Source organism: Lissotriton vulgaris, chromosome 4_1, assembly GCF_964263255.1.
Source record: "Lissotriton vulgaris chromosome 4_1, aLisVul1.2, whole genome shotgun sequence".
NCBI lineage: Eukaryota > Metazoa > Chordata > Amphibia > Caudata > Salamandridae > Lissotriton > Lissotriton vulgaris.
The window spans coordinates 1,298,665,804-1,298,683,480 of NC_141691.1; positions in this window are offsets into that span (position 1 = coordinate 1,298,665,804).

Below are 17,677 nucleotides of genomic sequence, written 5' to 3' on the forward strand. Positions count from 1 at the left end.
ACAAAATTCTGTCAATGGCAACTATGTCATTTTTTATGTAAGGGGGCACAAATGACAAAATAAAGGTCCTGGCCCAATGGAGGTAATGTTTGACATATTGGGGCACCAATACCCCATTTTGGACACATTGTGGTAAACTCCTGGATAATTTTGGGTTTCATTGGCTCTGGCACACCATGAAACAGTTTTAATATTTAATGAGTGCCCTTTCATCACCTCTTTTCAATTTTTTTATAGGGAGAAGCCACCTCGAAGAGGTCTAGTTTACTCGCTCATAGACGAGGTCAGATGATTTCACTTTCTGAGATGCATTAAGGTCAAAGGGCATGTGATGTCCCTTCCACTACTTCTGGCCTTTTGGTGCATCCACAGGTATGACATACGCTCTATCTCTTTTTTGCTCTATCTCTCTCTCTCCCCTGCAGGAGGAGATTTCTAGAAATTGTTATTCTTTATATTTATCTAAGCTAATCTGCTCAAAAGAGGATCATATGAAACTGCTTTTATTACCTTGATGTGTCACTTAATTCTAACACAATGAGAATGGAATGTTTGTGCTCGAAGATCAGCTTTCCTAGACAAATGTGGGTGTTGTCTCAGAATTAACAGAACAAATTGTTAAGATTACTATGTACCCCATCTTTGGGAAACATTTGAGCCAAATTAGGACTGCCTTGCCCCCAAACGTTTGCACTTCCTGACTTTTAAGATTTATTTGGAAAAAACTTTCCACCATATTTAGGCGTAGGCTATATCTTTTTTTTAAATTGAATTAGGGATGGCTGAGTGTTCTGAAAAGGACTTGTTGACTAGAAATAAAGGACTTCAAAAAGCAGAGCATTAGATATAAAGTCGCCTTGTCTCCACTCCACGCCCTGTGCTCCCATCCACCCCCCAACTCTACCCCATCGCACAGCAGTTGAAAGGTTTATCAGGCCTCGCCTAAGCAAGTGGCTCTTGTTGCCTGCTTGGTTGCTCAAACCACAGCTTGTGTCCTCCCTGCAGAGGCGTTCTGTTGTGTTTTTTAAAATGAGCTACCTACACAGACCGCACCTTTTGCTTAAGAGCCAGTGTTTGTTTTGGAGCTGAGTCAGTGGCATAGGGAAATCTCAGGGCCTCCTTTAAAGTAATATGAGGAGGAAAGGCATCACGCTCCCTATTTACAATATACTAGGAGCCTCATTAAAGAGAAATTGGGGTAGGGCAGCGCTACAAGTCTTCTTGCTGTGCTGCCCTACGCCAAAGTGAAAGGGCAGGAATGCACTGTATTTATGAAATAGGGTGCATTGTGTCCTTACCCCCTGCGCTGGTGCACAATTTGCTGCCTAGCGCCAACGCAGGCGCTATTGCACCATGGTGTAAGGGTGTGTATGCATTGCATGCAGTATTGTTTTTGTCTAGGAAGGGGCACTTTCCTGCCCAGAAACAGTCCTGAGAGGTGTTTTCCTACTGAATGCAGCACACAAAGAAAGAGGAAAAAAACTAGGAGACACCAAAATATTTCTTCTCATTACACCTGCTCTGAGAAGGTGTAAGGTTTTGGCACAGCCCCAGGTTTACACGATTAAGTGAATCTGAGGCAGCACCAAAATCCATTGGTGTTGCGTGGTAAAACCCACTGCAAAGTCCAAGGAACGCCTCCCTGGCGCAGAGTAAGGCAAAGCAGTGACTTGCGCTGCTTTGTCTTACTTCACATCTATGAGGCCATGCAAAGCCACGCAAAGTGGCTTTTCGTGGCCTCATACATATGATGGAGAGGCTTGTGCATCGAAAATATTGACGCTCCGGCTGTGAAAGCCTCTCATAAATAAGCCCCTAGATTTTTGGGGACATTCATATGTTAAGAATCCTTTTTTTTTAAAAAAAAAACCTTTATTGAAAAAGACATGAAAATACAATAGCAATCAAACAGCCACTCCGGGTAGGCTGGCAACGATTCCAAATCAAAGTAGGATGAAAAAATACACAGCCCTTCAGCCGACAACCCTAGGGCCCGGCGGCGATTAACAAATCATGCCAAGCAATACGTAAGTGTACAGGAGAACTGAGGTTTTGATTTTATCTTTTTAAAAACAACCCCCCAACCAACAAACATAAGACAACTACTGCAAGGGCTAAACAAAAAGGGAACGACCTTAGTGAATCCTTCTGGAGAGGGGTACCAAATCTGCAACTATACATAAGCAACAAAAAGAATGTCCGGGATGGGAAGAGAGAGGGAACAAGTAGTAGGCAACAGTACATAAACAAAATCTGGACAAGAGGAAACGTCATGCTAAGGGGACTGTAACCGCTCTGGTGGAGGCTCAAAAGGAGGGGTACAAATCTCACCACGGTATTGATTCCACTGACTCCATATCTTTCCCCACTTCTTGGGTCTGCCCCTGACAATGTATACTGTTTTTTCACGGAACATGCACCAGTCCATGTTCCTAGACCAGGCCGACAGACTCGGTGGCTTCGCCGACCCCCACAATTGCGCAATGTCACGCTTAGCAATCATGTTACCCAAGGCGGCCCACTGCGTTTGGGCCACATTATAGTTGTTGGCTCCCATACATTTAACAGACATCTCCGGGCCTCAGGCAGAAGCAAGACATTCGTTACCTCAGACTTGACACCATGCACACGAGTCCAGAAGGATGCTACCGCAGGACATTCCCACATAATATGAAGGAATGTACCCACCATACCACAGCCACGTTTACACAAAGCATCCGAAACAAACCCCATCCGCAGCAATCGAGGACCCGTCATGTATACTCGGTGTAAGATTTTTAGTTGCACCAATCTCAGACGAGCCGAGATCGCCACCTCCTTTGGAGAGGATATCGCCACCTGCCAGTCCTCATCGTCAAGCTCCAGTCCATCGCAGGTCCAAGACATGCGAAGCTGTAAAAGAAGGTCCGCTCGGTGGTTTATCAATTTTTTATATATGAGTGAAATCGTACTGTCCGGGATGTGCCCATCAAGTACTCTGTCCTCCAGGGGCGAGGAGTCTGGAACGGGCGTCCCAGGCACCATAAATGAGGAAAGGGTGTGTCGAACTTGCAGGTATCGAAAGTATTTGCGAGGGTCGAGCTTAAATTCTAGTTGCAACTCCTCAAAGGATTTAATCTTGTCCTTCCGCAAAAGATCACCCACCGCACTGATTCCGATAAGGTCCCATTTGTCGAACCCCTTAGTCGTCCACAGATTACCCAACTTCTCAGAAGCATAGAGTGGAGTTGCCCGAGTAAGGGTATCCGACCAACCCGTGGCAGCGGTAGCATTGTACCAGACCCGAACCGCGACCTTGGTAGGCCCGGTTAATTCCACGTCAGACCGTTTCGAATAAAGTGCCCTCTTATAATCTCCGCCCGGAAGCAGCCATTTATCCATCGCAAAGGCCGGGTTAGCAGCCGGACCGTACATCGCATGGTTAACTGGGCTCAGTTGGGAAGCCCAGTAATACCGTCGGATATCCGGTAGCGCAATACCGCCATCGTACCATGGCAGCGTAAGCTTGGCCAAGGCAATCCGGGGACGACCGGCCCACACCAGTTTCCTTTGTAGGCATTCAATCTCATGAAAATAGCTGGAGGGCACTAGATCTAAAGTATTCTGGAGAGCATACAAGAATCTGGGAAGGGACATCATTTTGAATAAGGCTGCCCTACCCACCAGGGACAGAGGCAGTCTGCTCCACGCCTTCACGTCCGCTCTTAATCGAGCGAGCGGGGGAGTAAATTGAGTCGGTATCTAGCAGTCGAGTCACGTGAAATATGAATGCCTAAATACTTAAATCCGGTGAACGAGATTTGTATAGGACAGTTGCGCGGTATAAGTGGGACATCATCCATGAGCGAGTACACACAGGACTTGGCCCAATTAATGACCAGTCCCGAGTTCCTGCCAAAGGAGCTAAGGACATCAAATAGTACTCCCAAGGATTTCCGGGGGGAGGTAAGGTAAAGAAGAATGTCATCCGCATAGAGCGAGATGCGATCTTCAAAACCGGGGGTCCACCTAATGCCCTTAAGGGATGGCTCCCATCGCAACCAGGCCGCCAAGGGCTCGAGAGCCAGAGCAAAGAGCAGCAGAGAAAGGGGGCATCCCTGCCGCGTACCTCGACCCAGAGCAAAGGGAGCCAACACTCTTCCGTTTACGACCACCTGGGCCAAGGGCTCCCCATATAACAGACGGACCCAGCCAATGAACACTGGTCCAAAGCCAAACTTAGCCAGAGCCGCCCATAAGTATGGCCATTCCACAGTGTCAAACGCCATGGTGGCATCTAACGAAACCAAAATGGCCGGTTCACGCAAAGTATCCGCCCTCGCCAGCACGCCGTGAAGGCGACGCAAATTCAGCGCAGTGTTACGGGCAGGAATAAAGCCAGACTGGTCCGGGTGCACCAGATCACCTATCACAGTTATCAGTCGGTTGGCCAATACTTTTGCCAAAACCTTAGGTTCAACATTTAGGAGCGAAATAGGTCTATACGAAGCACAGAACTCACGTGGTTTACCCTCCTTAGGAATCACCACAATAGACGCAAGTCGTTGATCACGAGGAAGCTGGCCTCTCTCTCTAGATTCCAGAAACATCGAGCGAAGATACAACGCCATTTTGTCCGGACACAACTTGTACAGCTCGATGGGCAGGCCGTTTGGACCCGTAGCCTTACCCGAGCGAATGGAGCGAATAGCGAGCGCTACTTCATCAGTGGAAAAATCCACCTCCATTAGCTCTCTATCAGAGTCAGACAGACAAGGCAAGGTGATATCCCGAAGCAAAAGACAGGAGTCTTCCTCTGGCCGGTCCGAGACCGGCGCATACACCGTTCGAAAGTGAGAAGCAAACTCCTCCACTATCTCCAGTGGATCCGTCCCACGTACCCCATCCACTCGCTCGATCACAGGCACCACACGATTCAATCTCTCCCGTTTGTCCAACCACGCTATCAACTTCCCGGCTTTATCACCCACATCATACAGACGGCCCATTTGCTCCAGACTCATAGCTTTCGCTGCAGTCGTGACCAAAGCCTTATAATCAGACTGTTTTAATTGCAGAACATGCAATTTCTCCCACGTGACTCCATTTTCAAGATCTCTCTCTAGAGTTACCACCTCGGCTCCAACCGCTCAACCTCCTCATTGTGTCGCGTCTTGGAGCTAGCGATAAGCGATAGCGCCTGGCCCTGTATCACAGACTTGAAAGCTTCCCAGAGGGAGACAGAGGACGACAATGATCCCACATTCTCAGCAAAGTAATGGTCTACAGCTTTAATCATCCCCGCTCTAGTCTCCGGAACCCGGAGATGCCAGGGATTGACTGGGGCGACCCGGCCCCCGGCATTCAAATGGAGATCAATATGGACCCACAGCGGGGAGTGGTCCAAAATGCCTCTAGGCAAATGTCGGGCCTCTCACACCGTCGTGGCCTGGGCAGCGGGCACAAGAAGATAGTCAAGCCTAGCCAAGCTCCCGTGTGCCCCGGAGTGAAAGGTATATTGAGCCTGTCCAGGGTGAAGCATCCGCCAGCAATCTACCATACCAAACGTATCCAGGAACCCACCAAGACAGGACTGTGATTGTGTGAGAACCCTGGGAGGATGTCGATCCAGCGAGCCATCAATCACTGAGTTAAAGTCTCCTTCCATCACTAGAAGCCCCTCAGGAAGCCCCAGCAACAATTTACTCAAGTCGACAAATGTGGTGGCCTGCAAACCGGGGGGTACATATACCGAAAGGACGACTACGGTTTTTCCCTCCCATCTCCCAACAATTGCTGCATATCTACCCCTGTCATCCAAGATCGTGTCGTCACTCTCCAAGGGAAGGGAACTACGGAGCATAATACCAGCTCCTCTGGAGCCCGAAGTAAACCCTGAATGGGCCACCAACCTGTAACCCCTCCGATTCATAGCATGAAACGTATTCCCCACCAGGTGTGTTTCCTGCAGGAGTACAATGTCAGGAGAATGACGTTTCACATATTGGAGTGCAATCCCCCGCTTTATTTTGTCCCCCAAGCCATTGACATTCCAACTCAAGACCCGTAACCCCCTACCCCCCATCCCGGAAGTGAGTAGTCAGGTCCACCAAACCCCATGAAGGAAACACAGAGTATGCAGCAATACGTACCCCCAAATGCAGTATGAACAAAGAAAGGAAAACCCAACCCTCCTCCCCCAAAGCCCCAGAACAACAACCCCCCACCCTGCACCCCTGCAATGAACCAAGAAACCACCCCATTCAGCAGTGTGCCTGTCGCCCTACCCCAAAAACTAAACTACAGATAGAAAGGAAAACACCCCCGGAGGAGGAAAAGTCCTGAACACCCCGCTGCCCCAGGGCCCATTTTGGGATAAAAGTCATCGACCCAAACAAGGAGAACAGCCCATCGTAACACAGTACAATGGAAGCATACACCGGTGCCTCTACTCCTCCTGGTCCCGTCGGCCACCTTCAGCACCACTAGTTTGATCCGCATTGTCCCGTGGCATGGATAGTGTGTCTAACCAGTCACTGACCACCTCAGGCATATCGAAGAAGAGCACCCGCTCATTGTGTTTAATGCGCAATCGGGCGGGGAAAAGCATGGCATATTTCATGCCCAGATCTCGTAATCTTCGTTTCACCCCGGAGAACGCCAGTCTCTGTTTTTGCACCAAGGGGTAAAATCCGGATAAAAGTTGATGGAGGCATTCTCAAACCTTGTGGGACCGCTGGTCCTCGAAGCCTGCAAAATGGCGTCTCTGTCTCTGTAGTTGAAGATCCGCGCAATGATGGGCCGCGGGGCCGTCCCCTGCTTGCAACTGCCACCCGGAATCCTATGGGCGCGTTCCAAAGCAAATAGCTTGCTCAAGCCTTTAGGGGCAAGATGGTTAATGATCAGGTCTTCAACAAGAAGGTCTGTCGATTGATCTGCTGATGTCTCCGGAACTCCGACTATGCGTATGTTGTTGCGCCTAACACGACTTTCAAAATCCTCAAGCCGGCGGGCAAACTGATCGCTAGAGGATCGAAGGGTACGAACCTCAGTCTGGAGCTCGGAGACATCCGTGGTGAGACTGGCCGTCTTGATATCCAACGACATCACCCTCTCGTTGGTTTTAGCCAGATCTGCCCTGATCAGGCCCACATCCCCAGCCACTGTGTCGATCTTCGCTGCCAAGGTTTCATATTGTTGGCCCATCGACGATTGAATGCTGGCGATGGCGCCCATGACGTCTCGAAGAGTCGGTTCCTCCGATTCCGGGGGGCCACTACCCAGGTCCTCCGAGGTTTTACCAGTCTCACTTGGCGAGCCCTTATTACGTGCAAATTTGTCCATGATGGAGGTTTGGGTCCCGCCACCACGAGTTGTAGTCTTGAGAGACCGCTTGTCACCCTCAGACTTGGCCGCCATGGTGGGTTGCCCGCCCCTCTGGGGCTTTCAGGACCTGGTGTAAATGGCTCCCCCGAAGGAAAAATCCACAGGGTATTGAAACACGGGGCGTCGATAGGGATCAGTCAGGAGGTTGCAGTAACCAGCAGGCTCGAGCACCCAACAGCTACCTCCAATCCTCGCGGCCAGGGAGAAACGAAACCGAAAGTAGACCCCGGGCAGCCGTCCCTTGCCACAACCCGTTGTTGTTCAACTACTTTCGGGGTGCTCCTGATGTCCAAGGCCCAGGACGAGCCACGGTGTAGGCCTCTAGGCTCCGGGAAGGAGCAAGTCGGACATCCGGCATCCAATTCAAATTCTGAAAAGGGTCTTCCAGATCAGGAGAGTCGCGGCTAAAAGAACCCGTCGTCCAAAACAGGATTAATGCCAGGATAGTCTGTGGAGGCGGCGAGGGTCTTGGGAGCTCACAGCTCACGCGACCATCTTGGATGCGCGCTAAGCTCCTCCTCCTTAAGAATCCTTTTAGATCAAAGCCTACCAGACAGTGCAGCTGTCTGGTTGCAAAGACATTTTGGGAACATGCTAAAAGTTTACCTAGGAATGCATTGACCATGGCTTAAGACTGGCTTTGTGTTATGTTACTCACAGTTCTTTGCTTTCTATTTGCAGTCTCTACAGCAGCGGCTCCTCTGTTAAGGTGAAGGAGCATCGCCCCACTGCTCTTTCGGCAGTGCACACCGGGAAAAAAAATGCTTATAAAACAAGATTTTATCATTTTATTTTTCTTTGCTGCCACGGTACCGAGTTTTGGGGGTGTGGCTATCCTGATGGATAGTCAGCAACAGGGAAGAGGAATGGTGGGCACTAAGTGTGCATGTGGGTTTGGGCAGATGTCTCAGCCTTGCCAAACCGACAAGCGCACTTAGCCTTTTCCAACTGAGCTGTATTGTACAGGAGGGTGGAGAAGAGAAACAGGATTCCAGTCCCTGTCTGAGCTCCAAACCAAGTCTTTCAGAGCAATGCAGGTGCTGCTTTCATGCTGGTAATAACATTACCAGCATGAGAGCAGCGTCTGGATTTGTCATGGGGTGTCTGGGAGCCTGTGCATTGGCTGCTGGGAGCAGATGAGCAGAAGACCACAGAGGCAGAGGCCAGCAGGTAAGTAATATTTTCTCTTCCCTATTTTTCTCCCCTGCACTGCCACCTCTGCTGCCCCTCCCCCAGTTTGTCTTTACAGTAGCCACCACTGTGTCTCTATTTGTTTTAGCCTGTCCAGCAAGTCTTTGTGTATCCGGTTGAGCATAGCCTCTTTATCGCTGCTCTGATTGGGTTCTTCTGTTCTCCCATCAGCGCTTGTTTTTGACGAATCTTATTTCCGTTTTCCTGAAGCACTCTATTCGAATGCATGTTTTATCCAGCTAGCCAAACAGGTGAAATATTGAAAGAGCCAGTGGAGATGTCTAGGATCAATCTGGCTGCGATGTTCTGGACGGTCTGGAGTTTGAGCAGTAATTTCTAGTTGATTCCGGTGTAGAGAGCGTTGCCGTAGTCCAGTCTGCTACTGATGAGGGTGTGTGTGACCGTTTTTCTGGATTCGGTTGGGATCCATCTGGAAGTTTTTCGGAGTATGCGGAGGGTGTTGAAGCAGGCCGAGGATACAGTGTTGATCTGGCAGTTCATTGTGAGCGATGAGTGTAGTATTATGCTGAGGTTTTGTGCATGCTCCATCGGAGTGGGTTGTTTCCGAGTGGGGTGGGAGGAGGGCTTCAGGTGTCATCCTATACGGATGGGGTGGAGACAAGGATGGATCAATAATAGAGAGTGTTATTCATAGCTCATGCTGACAGAGCTCTTGTTCACAGAGCTGTAACTTGTGATTCGTTTGCCCAAATAAAGGCCACTCTTTTTATTGACCAGACTGGTTTCTCTGACCAGAGGTATGATACCTTTCTGTCTCTCTCCAGCAGTTTCTTTAACCCATCGGGCTATCTTGCTAAATTTGGAGCGTATTTAAAATCACACCAAATTGCTTATCTTTTAATTGTGTGCTTTTTATATATTTATATTTTAATATATTTATGTAGTAAAGGCTGTTCTAATTCTTCTAATTCTTAACTATGTTTAACCATGATCTTTGAAAGGCAATTCGTGATAGGGTTGCCATAGTTCCCAGAGAGAAATTCCAGCCTTTTGTTAACGTTTTAGACTTTGCAAGGACCAGGACATGATACAGAAATAGAATTGTAGAAAACGTTCTGTATTTATTCATGGATCATTGCGGCAGCTCTGGAACATGTTTTCAGTTGCTTAGTCCTTATATCCACACTTTAAAATATATAAAAGGGGCAAGCAACAAAGTAAAACAAAGGTGTGGCGATTTTATCGCAGGGGTTTGCTTACGTGGTATGCATAGGGCAGTCGCAACATCAGAGCATTGATTACAATGACATCAGCTCAGTGGTAAAATTGTCATGAAAACAGTAGTGAGGGACAAAAGTGATGACCAGCTGGAGTCTTTAGGGTGAAATGGTCCACACATCCGACCACCACAGCTTTTATATAGCTTATTTTCACTTTTTTATTTGCTTATATTCTTTCTTTTTTTCTCATGTAATGTTTTGTAGGGTCTCGTTCTAGGGTTTCAACACAGTGCTGTTGTAGTTGTAGGGGTCCCAATTGTTTTGCGTATTGAAATGTCATGCTTTGTCTGGGATGGGGAGACTGGTGGTTTCCAGGGAGACACTTATAACCATCCACCCGGCTGCCTGATCTTGTGGAGTCAGCAGGGCTGGAGACAAAAACATACCTTACTTCCTTGTGAGTAACACTTCGTTCAGGAATAAGTTTGCAACCAACTGTATCCATGTTGTGATAATTTCAAGGTCGAGTTTGGTACAAGGGATGTGTTTGGGGATGAAATATCTTCTCATGAGCCAAGACTGCTATCAAGCAGAGAACACTCCCGCACCCACTAGTTTGAAGTAAGGAGGGCTGATCATGTAGGGGGAGCGTAGGGTAGGTATCTGGAACCTTGCAGTCTTGGTCAGAGAGAGGATGAGACCTCAAAACCCACAGTGCCCCCATCAATCTCTTCTGTTTCCTTGTCCAGTGGTACACCTTTGTTCTCGCAGCTCCTCCAGCATCTCTTCTTCTGCACACACCCTCCTGCTCCCTTCAAGGAGTGTCATGAGTGATGTATTATGTAAGGTTATAAGCAGGGCATTGTGTGGGCATGAGTTAGAGTTAGCTCAGCTAACTGTAACTGCTGAATATCTCTGGTTTTGTACGAGTGAAATATAAGCCTAACTGTAACGTCCCTGTAAACTTAGTTTTTTTCTACATTAAAAAAATTCTATTTCTTAATTGTAACATCCATTTTTTTAAGTGAAGCTTTAAGATTTTTGTATTTTCTTTCTATAATTGTATATTGTATATTATATTTATATTTTATACCACATGTTTTTTGATTTGGTATGTGTTCATCAGAAAGTACATTAATAACTGGTTTTATTATTAACAATTTTTTGAATCGGCACAACATTGTTGTATTCACAGTGGTGAATCTGTGATCAGTTAATGTATTTCACATACTGAAAAATACACCTAAAGACATTTTTTAAATAAAGTTTAAGTCAAATATTTAGTAAGATATTGTTTTAACTTTTCATTCGATTATCAATTTAGGAGAAACCCACTTTTACATAATAGATTTATATTCGCAACTACCGACGTCATTGCGGTGTAATCCGTAGACACGAAGAGCATGTGGTTTGTACAAAGTGTAAAGCATATATATAGACACATTCTACAGTATATTTAACAGTAGAGCAGTATTAGTGTACTTTTTAAAGTCATATTTGTGTAGTGAGTTTCCAGAAAACTCATCTTCAAAGACCATTTTTCATTTTGGTGGTGACACCGGGTGCCAGAATCGAGACGAATACGTTGCGAAATGACAAAACAAATGCAGGCATTCAATAGTCACCACCACATTCAAAACTTATAACTGCAAAATTGATTATAAACAACACAGTAAACACATTACTATCAAAATGACTGTATAGTAGCATGTACAAATCCCTTAAAATCTCTATAACACAGTGTATACATTTTTCAGTGTAATCCATGACTGCATGCATCACTGTATCACTAAGTCTCTCATTCACTGTATAAGTATTTGAGAGGATCTTTGAACAAGTGCATCAGTCTAGCAATACTTCTGTAACGAAATGCATGACTGCATCAGTACAACTATGAGTGGGTGCATTAGTATCACAATGGGTCTGTGTTTGGTTGCGTAAGTCTCTCACTCAATCTCTGAGTAGGTCCATGAGTACCTTTGTGCATACGTAGGTAAGTATGTAACTTTCTGACTGGATCTGTGAGTGGATACATGAGTGTCTAAGTGGGTGTCTCAGTGGGTGAGTGAGTGAGTGGACGTATGAGTATCTGAGTGGATCTGTGAGTGAGTGCACGATTCTCTCAGTGGGTCTATAACTGGCAACATGAGCATCTGAGTGGTTCTATCAGTGGGCGTATGGGTCTTTGAGTGTGACTGTGAGTGGGAACATGAGTCTCTGAGTGTATAACTGACTGGGTGCATGAGTCTCTGAGTTGGTCTATGAGTGACTGTGTGAGTGACTGTATGAGTGTGTGATTGTCTAAGTGGGTCCATGAGTGGATTTATAAGTGTCTGAGTGGATCTATGAGTGGGTGTATGAGTGTCTCAATGGGTCTGTGAGTGAGAGCATACCTCTCTGAGTGGGTGAGTGAATGGGTGCATGCATGAGTATCTGAGTACATCTGTGACTGGGAGTGTGAGTGTCTGGGTGGGTCTGTGAGTGGATGCATGAGCCTTGACTGGGTGACTGAGTGGGTGCATGTTCATCTGGGTGAGTTTGTGAGTGGGTGTGTCTGTGTGTTTCTGAGTGTATGAGTGACTGAGTCCATAAGTCTCTGAGAGGGTCTGTGACTGAGTGTGGGTGTGACTGTACAGGTGTGTGAGTGGGTGTATGAGTGTCTAAGTGGGTCTGCAAGTGGGTGTAAGACTGTGTCAGTGGGCCTGTGAGTACATACGTGAGTGGGTCTGTAAGTGGGTACATGAGTATCTGAGTGGGTCTCTGAGTGGGTGCATGAGTGCCCAGGTGGGTCAGTGTGTGGGTACAAGAATCTCTAGGTGGGTATGAGACTGTATGAATGAGTCTATGACTGAGTGGATAAGTAGGTGCATGAGTCTCTGAGTGGGTCTGTAGATGAGTAAGTCACTCTCCGAGTGAGTCTATAAGTGGGTGCAAAGGTACCTGAAAGGGTATGTGAGTAGGTGCATGAGTATCTGAGTGGGTATGTGACAGGATATATAAGTGTGTAAGTGGGTATGTGAGTGGGTGTATGAGTGTCTGAGTGGATATGTGAGTAGATACATACATTTGTGACAGAGACTGGCAAGTGTGTACAAATATATATATTTATTGTTATATTTCCACCAATATTCGACATCCCCACGACGATATATGGGGGCTGCGCTGGCGGCTGCATCTTCGACGCAAATATCATGCATGATTTAAAAAAATCTATTTTGGACACAACTTGTGTCACTAACACACCCAATTCTCAAACATGGGGGTCAGAGTATCACCACCATGAACCCTTATGATAGCTTTCACCCAAATTTTGAGCCCCGGGAAACGGAAGATAAAATGGTGGCCACAACTTTCTGTTCAGGTTGCTTCCAGCCAATCAGAGCATTCCGGTTGGCTCTCGCATTCGCGATTCATTGTGAAACCACCACGAGATATCTACAGCCAGAAATATATCTATTATTTTTTGCTTGCATTTCTGAAAAACTACTGGAGGATTTGCACCAAATAACAAAAAGCACAATCTGTGTAACAAAATCTACCTTTCAGCCAAATTTGGTGTAATGAATTATCTTTATCACACAGAATGTTGAAGCTAAACACCAAGACACACACCTTGTTCCCCAGTTCCAAAGACAGCAGCCATGGCCATAGCAACATGTCCTTTGTCCAGTAGCAGCTGCTCCTGGGGAGTAGGGGTGAGGTGGGCAGGGATAGGGGGTGTAGGACCTTTTTGCCTGGTGCTAAGCTGTACTATGACTAGTCTGACTGGGATCCTGCTAATCAGGACCCCAGTCTATCTGCTTTCTCCCTAAATTGATGTGTTGAGTACTTAGGTACACTCCAGAATGGATACTGGTGTACCCTTACCAGTCCCTAGTATATGGTACTAAGGTACCCAGGGTGTAGGAGACCCAGAGGTCTCCCATGGGCGGAAGCATGCATTAGGCCACCCATGGGAGACCATGCAAAATGGATTTACAGGCCTGCCATTGCAGCCTGAGTAAGCTAGTGCTTGCACTACTTACCTAAGATATAGGTTTACTATATCTAAGGGTCACTGCACTTAAAATACATAAGTCACCTGTTAGTCCTGGTACCATTGGTGTGAGTCTACCTTCCATTTTTTTGCTGTGGTCTCCTCTGTTTCTGATATATTTTTGCTAGTTAGATGCTTTAGGCACTGTGCCACTGCTATTCAGTGCCACAGTGCAAGTGCTCTCTATTGTAAAGTACTGTAATGGATTAGTGACTCCATGATTTGCTTATTTGATTTACTTGTCAGACCCTAGTACAGTGCACCATGTGTGCCCAGGGCCTGTAGATCAAATGCTGCAAGTGAGCTTGCAGCACTGATTGTGCCACCCACAGAAGCAGCTTGTAAAGTGTGTCTCAGACCTGCCATTGCAGAGCCTGTGTGCAGTCTAGTACTGCCATGTCGACTTGGTAAGTGCACCCACTTACCAGTCCCTAAACCTTCCCTTTTCTACATGTTAGCCACCCCTATGGTAGGCCCTAGGACAGGGTGCATTGTAGGTGAAAGGTAGGACATGCCCTGATGTTTGTAGCACGTCCTGAAAGTGAATTACAGCCAATTTCGTTTTTCACTATTGCAAGGCTACCTGTCTCCATAGGCCTGAATGGGCAGTTGGATTACAACATCTTATAATCCTAACTGACCTAGGGAACATGGTAGAAAAATGAATTTAGTATGCCTGAACTCAGAATGATAAAATATATCTTTTAGTAAAGTTGGTTTTAACATTTTGTGTTTGAAAATACCACTTTTAGAAAGAAGGCATTTTCTTTGCCTAAACCATCCAGTCTGCCTCTGCTAGGTTGTGTATTGCATGTCTGGTTAGTGAGTGGCAGGGGCTGAGGGGGCTCCAGGAGGCAGGATGAGTCAGCACTAGGCTGAATAGACCTATGTGCATTGAGAGTGGTGGGAGGAGTAGCACCTGAGCCTGAATAGGGCTGTGCCTGCCTTCCACAATGCTGGATCCACCTCCTGTGGTGTGTCTGATGACCCTGGCCCCCACTGACAAAGGAAGAAGTTGTGCACTGGCAGAATGCACTCAGAACTGGTTTGGACTAGGTACAGACACTCTCTGCCTTCAGAGACAAAGGATTTGTGTGTATAAAAAGGGGGACCTAGAACTTTAGATCACTTCTGGACATCAAGACGGACCTTTTGCCAAGGAGAAGAGCCAGAGAATATGCAGGAGTTTTGACTTCCCCTGTGCCAGGGTGTTTCTTTCTGGGGTTGGCCTGCAGTGGTTTCTTTATTGCCAAGGAAAGGAGAAAGACTTTTATTTTCAATTTTCATCATCTTGAATAAGAATTTCCAAGGTCTTGAACTGTGCTTGCCTCCTGCTGCAGTCTCAGGGATACAATACTTCAGCACCAGCTCCCCCCTGAATTTTCTTGCTGGGAATTATGTTTTCAGTAGCCTGCTTGTTGTTGGGAGCTGGAAGCCTGACATTATCAGAGAAGCTTGTCGCTACCACAGGGGTCGCCTTTGCATCACTGGAGAAGCGTGTCTTGGTCGCAGCTGTGTGTCGTCGCATTACCGGAAAAGCGTGTCGCTACCGCAAGGGTCGCTGTCTCATCACTGGAGAAGTATGTCGCAGGGCCTGTCACAGCTCCAAAGTTACAGAGTCGTCGTACGACCGTCGGACGTGCACGTATCGCCTTCACGTCGTCGCATCGCATCAAAGATGCCATCTTGTCACATCGCACCGGATCATCGCATCGTATTGAGACACCATCTTGTCGCATTGCAACCGGAACGCACCACGAGATCGTCGCATCAGCTCCTCTCCGGTAAGTAACAGACGCATCGCCTACTTTGCACAAGCACTGAGGAACAGACGCATTGCCTTCCCCGAATCAAGGAATGGACGCATCATTCTCCCTGCGAACCTTTTGTTTATCTTGCGTGACGCATCCTAAGGTACTTTGAGAGAAACGTGTCGCATTTACCATCATCTTTGAACTTAGCTATTTCTACCATGTTTAAGTCATTTTTTGAATACTGTATTGTGGATTTATGTTGTTTGGGTCTTGTGTTAAGTCTATATAAAGAATACTCATTTTAATGAATCCTGTGTTGTGTCCATCTGTAGTGTTTTCACTGTATTACTGTAGGTGTTCACAAATGCTTTACACACTGCCTCTGAGATAAGCCTTCCTTCTCGTGCCAAGCTACCACAGGGTTCAGCAGGGGTTATTTAGGAGTGTAGCCCCCTTACTCTGACTAGAAGCAAGGGTCCCTATTTGGACAAAGGTGCAAGCCATTGCCAACTAGAGACCCCCAGTTCTAACATCACCCCTATAGCAGGCCTTTGCAATCCTGAAGGCAGGGTGCTTGGTTCTAAGTGAGAGAGTGCCCCTGCATGAGCCGGAGAACCCTACAGACTATGGAGTCCAATCTCCCGGGTTGTCAGTAAAGCAGGCATATACCATATTGCGATGACCATCTAAAAAACGGCTGCAACAAATCCTACCATGTTTCGTATGAAACATGTTGGAACCATACCCCCACACGGTAAACAGGGTTAAAGGTATGTTTCCAAGCACTGGAAGAGCCGTCTGTTAGGCTCTCATTGTTCCCGGTACCAGTCTTCTAGACCCGGACAGCACAAAATGGATGTTAAGACACATTTCTACCCTCCTGCCACTGAGCCAAGCTTGAGCAAAGGAAGGTGGAACAATAGGCATCCTGTCACAGGGAGGTGTGACCTCTTCCTAGATAGTGATAAATGTAATGGGGCAACCCAGTGTCCCTCAGAACCTGAGTATACCTATTTTAAAGAAAAAATGGTTCTGTCAGGGTATCAATTACTTTGGAAAAGTAGCAACAGTTTACTTATAACCAATATGAATGATTTGCAAGGAAAAAGAAATAGAGATATAATCCTCCCAGACAGGATTTAGTGTATTGGGACCGGGTGGGTGTGCTTGCCAGCACGAGAAAATCAGCATGAGGGTCACACTTGGTGTCCCCAGGCATAGTCCAGTTCAAACCAGTTCTTGGAGCGATTGGCTCCTGCTCTGGCACAAAACAGGACAAAGGACATGGGAGTACCCTCGCCCCTGCGAAGACCCTCCCACAGTAGTGTCCCCTGAATCTTCCCAACCCTTTCCCTAGGGTACGTAAGGGCTTACCTGGGTGTAGATCCCTAGATTTGTCATGGGATAAGATTTAGATCTGACACCACTGCACTTCTACCGTCTGGGTACTCTGGACTTTGCTGGACTTCGCTTGGGCCAGACTTTGTCTCCCTTCCAGTATGCTGCATTGTCTATGCCTGTGCATCATGTCAAGGCCTGTGAAGCATCAAAGACACCTGAAGTAATCGCCCTTGGAGTGATGGAGTCACTCCCCTGCATTTGAAGACACCACACCTAAGTCGACCGGTCTGCAGATCCTGAGCCCCTCTGGACTCTGTGGGCTCTGCAACACAGGTGGTGGTTTTCCATAGCTCCCGATGTCTTCTCTACCCTCTCACAAAGTTTGAGGCCAGTATGCCTTGTGGGGGTTCCAATATCGAACCCCTGTGCACCGCATCTAACTTGCAGTTGCAAAGTCTTGTTGGCTTCTTTGCAAAAAGTTCTTCGTGCTCTTAGTGGCCCCAGCCTCGAGCATGTCCTGTGACCAGAATTTTCAGCCATACCACATTGTGTGCATCGTGGCCTGCTTCTTTTGGAGAGCTGCTTGAGGTTCTCTCGCGGCTCCAGTGCCTCCAGCCTGTGGGTCCACTTGAGGGTCACACTTGTTACATTTGGGCTCCCCTAATTGCTTGGTCCTGCCCTGACTTCCCTGCCTTTGGTGAGTCCCCAGGACCTTGCTGGTCCCGATGTTGCTCCTTATTTGATTACTGTCTGGCTTGCTTTTGCCAAGGCTTGTTGGTGCTCCCGCTAGGCACTGACTCCTCAGCACT